The sequence below is a fragment of the Gadus macrocephalus genome, chromosome 14, assembly GCF_031168955.1.
Source record: "Gadus macrocephalus chromosome 14, ASM3116895v1".
Lineage (NCBI taxonomy): Eukaryota > Metazoa > Chordata > Actinopteri > Gadiformes > Gadidae > Gadus > Gadus macrocephalus.
This window is the reverse complement of record NC_082395.1, coordinates 6,779,187-6,788,950: the sequence shown is the minus strand read 5'-3', so window position 1 is coordinate 6,788,950 and position 9,764 is coordinate 6,779,187. Positions and strand designations below refer to the sequence as shown.

The 9,764-nt window shown below is 44.3% G+C and overlaps 1 protein-coding gene across 1 annotated transcript in view; it reads right to left on the bottom strand.

Annotated features, from left to right (window-relative positions):
- The window catches only part of phf10 (PHD finger protein 10), a 91,604-nt gene that overhangs the window by 15,150 nt on the left and 66,690 nt on the right, over positions 1-9,764 (bottom strand). The window lies entirely within an intron of this gene.

The following is a 9,764-nucleotide window of genomic DNA, read 5'->3' as shown; positions in this document are numbered from 1 at the left end:
GGGGCGGGACATTTCAGTTGGTTGCAATCTGCAACCTCACCACTAGAGGCCAATAAATAATACATACTGCACCTTTAAGTTAGATAAAAGAGTTGGTAAAAGGCTGCTTTTGGTGTTATGCTCCTCAGTACCCCATTTGTCGACCATTTTCCCTCCATAAGACATTCTCATCATCTGTTTAGGTACACTAAAGTCTAACTTGACAGCCATGGAAAATCGTACCACCTCCTCACCACCAAACTGAAAAGGGGAAGAGTGAGACCAAAGCAACGGAACATGCAAATTGTCATAATTTAGTCCTTATTTGACAACAGATTCCATTAAGGTGTTTTGGGAAGGGGACCGTTAAAAAAGGGAGAGGCAGGAGAAGAAAGGAGGCAATGGAAAAATAAGGACAGAGAGATGGATGGATTACAGAGGGAAATTATGCAGCCTTTGTCATTTACATATGTTGCTTCTGTGATCCATGTACCTATTTGTGTTTATCTGTGTGATGTGCTTATATGGAAACATGTGCTTGTGTGTGGGGCATAGATGGAGTGTTTGTACATGGATGCTTTATTAGTATGTCCTAGGCCTCTCTGCGTCTCTGTTCATGTTTGGTGCTTGTCTTTTGGTCCACTGGACGGTCACCGGCCCTGAATGGCTGTCCAACCTTTTAGACAAACAGAGACACTTCCCCTGATTAGAAATGTGTAAACGTGTGTGTGTGTGTGTGTGTGTGTGTGTGTGTGTGTGTGTGTGTGTGTGTGTGTGTGTGTGTGTGTGTGTGTGTGTGTGTGTGTGTGTGTGTGTGTGTGTGTGTGTGTTTGCGTCTGCATGCATGTTAACAGTACAGGAAACCATGCCTGTTTCCTGCAAAGAGGCATTTTTCTCTCTATTTTCTTACTTGGTCTTTCTTTTCTTGGTCGGTCCATATGACTTTCACTAGCTCTCTCTCTCTTTCTTGCTCTCTCTCTCTCTCTCTCTCTCTTCTCTATCTCTCTCTCTCTTTTCCTTCCTCCTAAACTCTTTCTCTGTCCTACATTTAGTGATTCTATCTTATTCTTGATTAATGTGTGTTTCTCTCCATCTTCCTCTCTCCCTTCATCCTGTCTCTCCCTCTTAACGGTTGGTCTCTCTCTTCTCTCTCTCTCTCTCTCTCTCTCTCTCTCTCTCTCGCTTCGCTATCTCTCTCTCTCTTTTCCTTCCTCCTAAACTCTTTCTCTGTCCTAAATTTAGTGATTCTGTCTTATTCATGATTAATGTGTGTTTCTCTCCACCTTCCTCTCTCCCCTTCATCCTGTCTCTCCCTCTTAACGGTCGGTCTCCCTCTCACCTCTCTCTCTATGTATATATATATATATATATGTATAAATATATATATATACAGTATATCTCTCTCTCTGTCTCTCTCTATCTCACTCTCTCTCTTTCGGTGTCTCACTTCTGTATCTCTCTCTGTATATCTCTCCCTCTGTATCTCTCTCTCTCCCTATCCCTCTCTCTCTCCCTCTCTCTCTTCCTCTGGGCTCATTTCAGAGGTTAACCTGAAGTCTGTCAACAAGCAGTGTCCACAACATAATAACAGAAAAAGCCCGGTCCACCCATCATCAAACCCATACAAATAGACATGTAAATCCCAGGGCACATCTGTGTTGAACACGTGCCAGTTAACATGTTACATGTGTTTGCGAGGTTTCCCCCCCCCCCCCCCCCCCCCCAAATAGGCATGAAGAACGTCATCCTGCCATCTGTTCAAAGCATCCCTCCACACCAACGGTAGGAATATACTCCGTGCATTACTCAGTGTCCTGTCTTATTAGGAGGCAACAGACATATAGTCCGTCTGTCATCACACTCAGTAGCCTTACATGGATTCGTTGACAATGTGCAACGTGAGATTTAGATGAAAATCCAAATTGAGTTGTAAGCAAGGTGCTTTTTTTAGTTTACTCTTGCTGTTACTCTCTCTCTGTCTCTCTGTCTCTCCAACTCAGTCTCTCTCTCTCCCTCTCCTTTCTGTGTTGTCCTGGCTCATTCTCTGCTGTGAAGAGGAACGGTTTATTTGCACGTCTGTCTCAGGTTTGATTCAATGAAATAAACTCAAACCGCGCGTACCTAGAACGAACACGCTGGGGCGGTTTCATCTTGTTTGATCTTCACACCTAAATACATCCGCGCACATCGTACATAGGGGGGGGGGGGGGGGGGGGGGGGGGGGGGGGGGGGGGGGGGGGGGGGGTGAGTGACGAATGGATGATTATCTGAAGAGGGGAGGAACAATTCTGTGGAAGGAAAAATGGAGTGAGGGTGATTTGCTGACGAAGGAAGTCTTAACTGACCCCCAACCCTGCTGAACCAAAAAATGATCTTGTCTCTTTCTTTTCAAACAAACAGGTACATACATATCCCTGTATTCCTAGATGATGACATGCTGTGTACTTGCAATGGAAAGAGGATCATTCGAGATCAAGTTGTACGCTTGCTGTACTGATGGATCATTATGTCTGTGTGTGTGTGTGTGTGTGTGTACGTGTGTGTGTGTGTGTGTGTGTGTGTGTGTGTGTGTGTGTGTGTGGTGTGTGTGTGTGTGTGTGTGTGTGTGTGTGTGTGTGTGTGGTGTGTGTGTGTGTACGTGTGTGTGTGTGTGTGTGTGTGTGTGTGTGTGTGTGTGTGTGTGTGTGTGTGTGTGTGTGTGTGTGTGTGTGTGTGTCTACGTGGAGCCGTCTACACATATGTGTCTCTGGGTACGTGCATGTGTCTATGTGTCACTATAAGGAATGCGTTCAGTGCTGCAGTAGCAGCCAACAGGAAGTGGATTCCCAGAGACAGGAAGTTTTTTCATGGAGAGAGGAAGTGTTTGCCAGTATCCGCCCCTTGTCTGCTGCACCATGAAGGAAGATGAGATTGACACAGAAGACAAGCAGGAGAAAGATAATCAAGTTAGCAGAGTTATTAAAGTTATTTCAAGTGACACAGTATAATCTCACAATGTAAAAGTTCAGTTAAAAAAAATATATATATATAAATATATATTTGACCTGGTAGTTGTAGTAATAGCAGAAGTAATAGCAGGAGAAGTAGTAAAAGTTGTTAGTAGTAGCATAGTCGTAGTAGTATTAGTGGTAAAACTAGCAATAGCATGTCTGGTGTGTTTGTCACATTAGTGCTACTCTCAAGGGAACTCCTCAGAGGTGAAAGGTTAGGCAACTTGTTGTGTGTGTGTGTGTGTGTGTGTGTGTGTGTGTATGTGTGTGTGTGTGTGTGTGTGTGTGTGTGTGTGTGTGTGTGTGTGTGTGTGTGTGTGTGTGCAGCATCGATGGAACCTCTCCACTCTTAGATGGTATGTAGAGGTCATACAACAATCAGGAATGCATGTACGCACACACACACACACACACACACACACACACACACACACACACACACACACACACACACACACACACACACACATTCACAAACACACGCACACACACAGAGACACACACACACACAGACAAACACAGACACATACACAGACACACACACACACACACACACACACACACACACACACACACACACACACACACACACACACACACACACACAGACAACATCTGTCTGTCCTTCACTCCACTTGTTCTGGGAGAGCAGCTGAGCCAGAAGAAGGCAGCAAGTCTGCATGTCTTTCGGACATCCTGACACCATCACAGTAAACACGCACATAGACGCACACACATACACATGCACACACACACACACACACGCTCTTAATTGATCCAACATTAGACAAATCAAGGTCATAGTAATCAAACAGCCTCTTTGACCCGTGCGCCTGCCTTCACAGTACATCTGTAAGACAAAGCGTTTTGAAATTGGGACGTTGGTAATTGAGAGGTAAACAGAGAATGGCCCGAGAGATAATAGAGCGAGTGGCTCCATTCTGTCCAGGCATCTTGCCCTGTGAGGTGGAAAGTTTAATGAAGTATCGTGCATGTGTGTGTGTGTGTGTGTGTGTGTGTGTGTGTGTGTGTGTGTGTGCGTGCGTGCGTGCGTGTGTGTGTGTGTCGCCCGCGCGTGTGTGTGTGCGTGTGGCGAGAGAAGATGGTACTCGATAGACAGATGGTCCATTGTGACTGGTGACACCTGCCAGCTGCTGTCCTGCTCCACATCTCTTCTCCTCCTTTCACTGGTTCTGCTTGTCCCCCTGCTGCTCTCCTTGCCGATCCCTCTCCTCTTGTTCTTCACTTCTTACTTTGCTCTTTCCACCTCCATTATTTCTCTGTTCCTTTCAACCTCTACTGTTGTCTTCTCTTCTCCCTTTTTCCCCTTTCGTTATCTCCCTTCTCACACACACACACAGACAGACACACACACACACACACACACAGGCACGCACGATACACACACGCACACTGCCACACATGTAGACACTCTCACAGGTTAAGTTAGGCTATAGCCATAAACATTTATTTCTATGCTTCCTCGTCCTTTCCTTCCCAGATATTAGAGGTTGGAAGAAGAGGGAAGAAACGCAAGGTAATTTGGTACCTTTCCCTTCAGCCCGACCAGACTCAGACATTCACAGAGCCTGAGAAAACCATGCGACCAGATCTCACCTTGCCCTTCTATCTCTCTCTCTCGCGGACTGTTAGCCAGATTGGACAGCTGGCTAGCTGTGTGTGTGCGCGTGCCCATATCTCTTTTTGTATGTGTGATCCCGAAAGGTCAGGGTTCAAGCTGTGGTTCCCAGAGTTCCATGTTGTTCTCCTCCCAACAGGAAGGGAGGGCATTGTCCATAAGCTGACCCACACACACACACACACACACACACACACAAGCACACACACACACACACACACATGCGCACAAGCACACACACACACACACACACACAATTTCCTCATGTATATCTTAAGTCAACACTTATTCACACTATGACGCTTTTCCATCTCATAGAACCCTTAGATAGTTAATTCAGACATACAATATATGAGTCAACACCACACACAAAACCATGTCGCCACATGCAACACATGCTTAGACACCCGTCCACTGACTCACATTCCTTGTGACTCCCCATGCTCACACACGTGTGGATGCAAAAGGTCAGTGGCAGCCACATGTGTAGAACACATAAACAGTCTGTTCACTCTTCAAACATGGGTCGTGCCATGTACTCTATGTTACAAGATCTCCTCTTTTCCTCAATCAACAACTGAAACACTTTCTTGGTGTGTGTCCTTCTTCTTCTTCAGGCCACTCTCCATCTCTCTCCGTCTCCTCATCCCTTGCCTTTCCTCTGCCACAACTCTCCAGCTGTAGACAAGATTACACACACACCAGCTGCACAACAGCTGTGTGTGTGTGTGTGTGTGTGTGTGTGTGTGTGTGTGTGTGTGTGTGTGTGTGTGTGTGTGTGTGTGTGTGTGTGTGTGTGTGTGTGTTTGTGCGGGCGTATGTTTGTGTGTGTGTGAGGTTGTGTGACTGTTTGTGTGTATATGTGTGTGTGTGTGTGGGGGGGGGGGGGGTGTGTGTGCATGCATGCAGCCGGCAGACAGCTGCATACAGCTGCTGTATCCTTATAGTGATGTGACATGCTCCTTTACAGACCCCAAGTGCACGCAAACACACACACACACACACACACACACACACACACACACACACACACACACACAACACACACACACACACACATGCATACAACCCCCCCCCCCCCACACACACACACACATACAACCCTAACAAACACACTTTTGAGCAGAAAGATGTTGGAATTGACTACCTCTTTTTTCGCAGGGGTCAAACAAACAAATAAACTGAAATCTTAATTTTGTTATCATTAACTATCGAAGTTTGTGATCACAATAACTGCAAATAGACCACTGAGAAACTAAGGATAACCACAACAATTAAGGCATATATACTGTGAATACTACTAAACATGAACATGAGGATTCCAGCTCAATAGATTCCTTCAGATTATGGTGAACTAACGTCTTTAGCAACATAGGCAACACTGGTTGTCATGGCAGAGAAAATGCACTGTAGCATGGGAGACAAAACAAATTGAACCACTCTGTAATTACCCAAATGGTCTCCACTTCATGGAAATAAATGAATAGAGTAGGGAACTAAATAAATAGGTGCTGTTGCAGTTTAACGTGTCATAGAAAGCACGCAAAAATAACACTTCACCTCAATCACCCTCATATATTGTAAAGTCATTGTCCATTCATCACAATTATGATGTGATTCATAAATCACATGGGCACAAGAAAAATACTCCCTGTCATGCCCCTCACACTGAGGTGCCCCCACACCTCTCCATCTGGACTGGCCGTTCCACATGTCAATCACAGCAGGGGGACCATCTCTCTCTCTCTCTCTCTCTCTCTCTCTCTCTCTCTCTCTCTCTCTCTCTCTCTCTCTCTCTCTCTCTCTCTCTCTCTCTCTCTCTCTCTCTCTCTCTCTCTCTCTCTCTCTCTCTCTCTCTCTCTCTCTCTCTCACAGCCCCTTAGTTAGAAGGTCCTGGGTTAAACTGGACAGATGCCTCTATGAGCCGTGTCCCTCCACTCCCTCCTCTAGATGACCTACCTCTATGGTAGTTCATCTCTCTCTCTCTCTCTCTCTCTCTCTCTCTCTCTCTCTCTCTCTCTCTCTCTCTCTCTCTCTCCTCTTCCTCCCTTGCTGTCCCCCTCTCTCTCTCACACACACACACACACACACACACACACACACACACACACACACACACACACACACACACACACACACACACACACACATTCCAGCATCTTAAAAAGGATTGCTGGATTCCCCATGTCAAAGCATTTGTTGACTGTTTGCTTTCGACCTGACCTGCTGTTGTTGTTTTCATACTTTCTCTCAGATGTGGTTGTTGTTTTTGTCAAAGCAGTAAATCAGATATCAGTGCTAGATCCTGTCTCCAGCTAAGTAAATAATCACAAAGAATGTGCAAAGTTTACAGCTAGCAATTCAGAAATTGCGTGTATCATTTTGCTAATTTGACTTTTTGGAGAGCCAGACACATGTATGAACTGGTAGAGATTTTGCTTAAAGACAGCGGTTGTTATTATTACTGAAAAATCCAAGACCACGTAATACCTAAAGGACAATTTAGAAGAAAATGCTAGTCATTGTAATGTTGTCCTAATTGCATTCTATGTTATCGCAAAAACACATCTCTGTGGACCCTACGTACCTTCAGGCACTAGGGCACTAGTATTTCATAGTTTATTTCTTTTTTTTAATTGAATAAATAACGTGAGAAAGAGAGTAAGAGAAAGATGTTTGATTCACTGCCTTACACTGTGCTTGACCTGATATTTGATACTTCATCATATTGTTTCTTTACCTTTTTTGTATGCTACTTTTATCTTTTTGTATCTTTCCTTTGTTTCACTGCTTTGGCAATGAAAATACAAGTTTCATTCCAATATTCTCTCAATTGAATTTAATTGAGAGACGAATTCGCTAGTGCAGCATTACAATTCTCACTAGAGTGATAGGTTAAGAGTATTACGTCCATGACTATGGCCTAGCTCTAGTTTCGCTAGAGATAACACTGACGTCGCCCTCTTCAGGTTATGAAGGACTATTACATTTATAAATAGAGTCATAGAATATACAAGTAGGCTATTACATCCATTTCTAGGGCCCAGCTCCCAAAGTTGTTCAGGCCAAGGACATATTGGCTGATAGTGAAAGATACTGACGGTGGAGGGACCCCTATAATATATTGTGCGAATTGTGTTCCTTAAACCGGGCCATTAATAATATGTAGTAGCCTACGGCCTTAAGTGTCATGTATAAAAGCAAAATGGCTCAGCATTGTATACATACCTCATTAGAAAAAGCTTTTTATTTTTTTGATATCTAACTCTTTAAGAAAAAGGTTCGATATCAAATAATTCCCGGGACAAACTACAGTAACTCTGCGTACCCGCTAGGGTTCACGAACCCCCTGTTGAAGATCTCTGTAGACATACTGATGTTGCCCCCTTCAGGTTATGGAGTAGTATTACATTTCTCACTAGTCATAGGATAAATGTTTTACAGTTTTTCCTCAGTCGCTTTGGTACATTTCTCAGATCAGAATTGAAATTTGCAAAACAGTAAGTGCATTTCTCAAAAAAAATTGTACAAATATCAAAACACCATGCATTTCATGCAAAAGCCAGTCTCTAGCTCAAAATCCTTAGTTCGTTTCTCGAAATTAAACATCTGTGTCAATGAACATGTCAGTGTCATCAGAATGGCATGTCCTTGTTTCATTGTGTACGGATAAGACTGTCAAATTGCTTGGTCATGTTGTCAATATAACAGTGTACTCTGGAGGGATGTAGGCCTACTGATGTAAACTATGGCTAAAGTTTTGAAGACAATTATTGTACATTTTAAGTTACACCTTAGTGTAGGTGGGAGATTGATTGCAAGAGACTGTACAAGATTCACATTTAAGCTTTTACTGTTTGTAGAGGGGTATTCCACGAACGGAGGTTTAACAAACATAGAGTTAACGCTGAACTGAGCTGTAAGTTCCACCGCACGGGTTATGCATTAGCTCAATCAACACGTGGTTGGTTAACACAGGGTTGTGTGCGTCCACGCCAAACCTATATAAAGACGTGATGTAGGCCTACAGTATGGATCATGGAAGCCGCTTATTTCAATGAAATGGAACTCCAGGTTCTCCTGGAGAGCTATGACGAGGAGAAGGACATTATCACAAGAAAAGGGAACCGTACGTCCACACCAGGAGCGACCAAAGCCGCTCACAAAGTTTTGCTGCGAATATTTCTGTTCGCTTTGGTCGCTCAAGTCGCTCATGACTAGGGTTGCCAACCGTCCCGTAAAATACGGAATCGTCCCTTATTTGGCAATTTGTTCCGTATTTCCATAAATGTCCAATACACATGTCTGTCACACACACAAATTCTAAATCTAACAATAATGATCAAAACAAAACACAGGGAATACTACGGTCAGCAAAATTGTCGCGGCGGGATCTACGCAAGACCCGCTCCGGTCATCTGTGTGTCTGCGCATGCGTGTGGTGGTCACGGTTGCCTAGCGACAAACACCACACACCGGCGCTGCTCACAAAATCTGCGCCTTTTAAATATGTCCGCTACACCCGATACTCCACCACGTCCTCAAAAGCGTAAATGCTTGCAGAAGTACGGACGTGAGTGGGAAGACGCACATCCTTGGCTGGACAGCGTCAGTGGAGATGTTTACAAGGCAAGTTGTAAAATATGTCGGCGAGTGTTTTCAGTGGCGCACGGTGGGCTGTCTGACATCAGACAGCATGCAACAGGACAGCATGCAACCTTCTTCTCTGCAATAATATCCTCTCTCTCTTTGAGGAAGTTGTAAAGAAGCTGGAGAGTGATGAAACCACCTGTGTTGAGTTATATTCCATCATGGAAAACTTCAAGCAAAAGCTCACACAGAGACGAGATTAACAGTTCTATGGCTACTTAACTAAATTGAAGCTGCAGCATCTCCGTCCACTTGATGCTGACATGGCAAGGGCAGATTTTACTGCATTCCTCAACACAGCACTCTCATATGTTGAGAAATGGTTCAACTTTTCTGAAGACTACTGGTTGTTCTCACTGCAACCTCTCTCTCTGCACCATGGCACCATGACCTTTACTGACATTGAGAGGGTGACCACCAAGCTCAACCTCATCCATAAAGTCAACATGGATGAACTTTATGATGAATGCTCCACAGCCAAACCCATTCTGAAGAGGCTCAAAGAA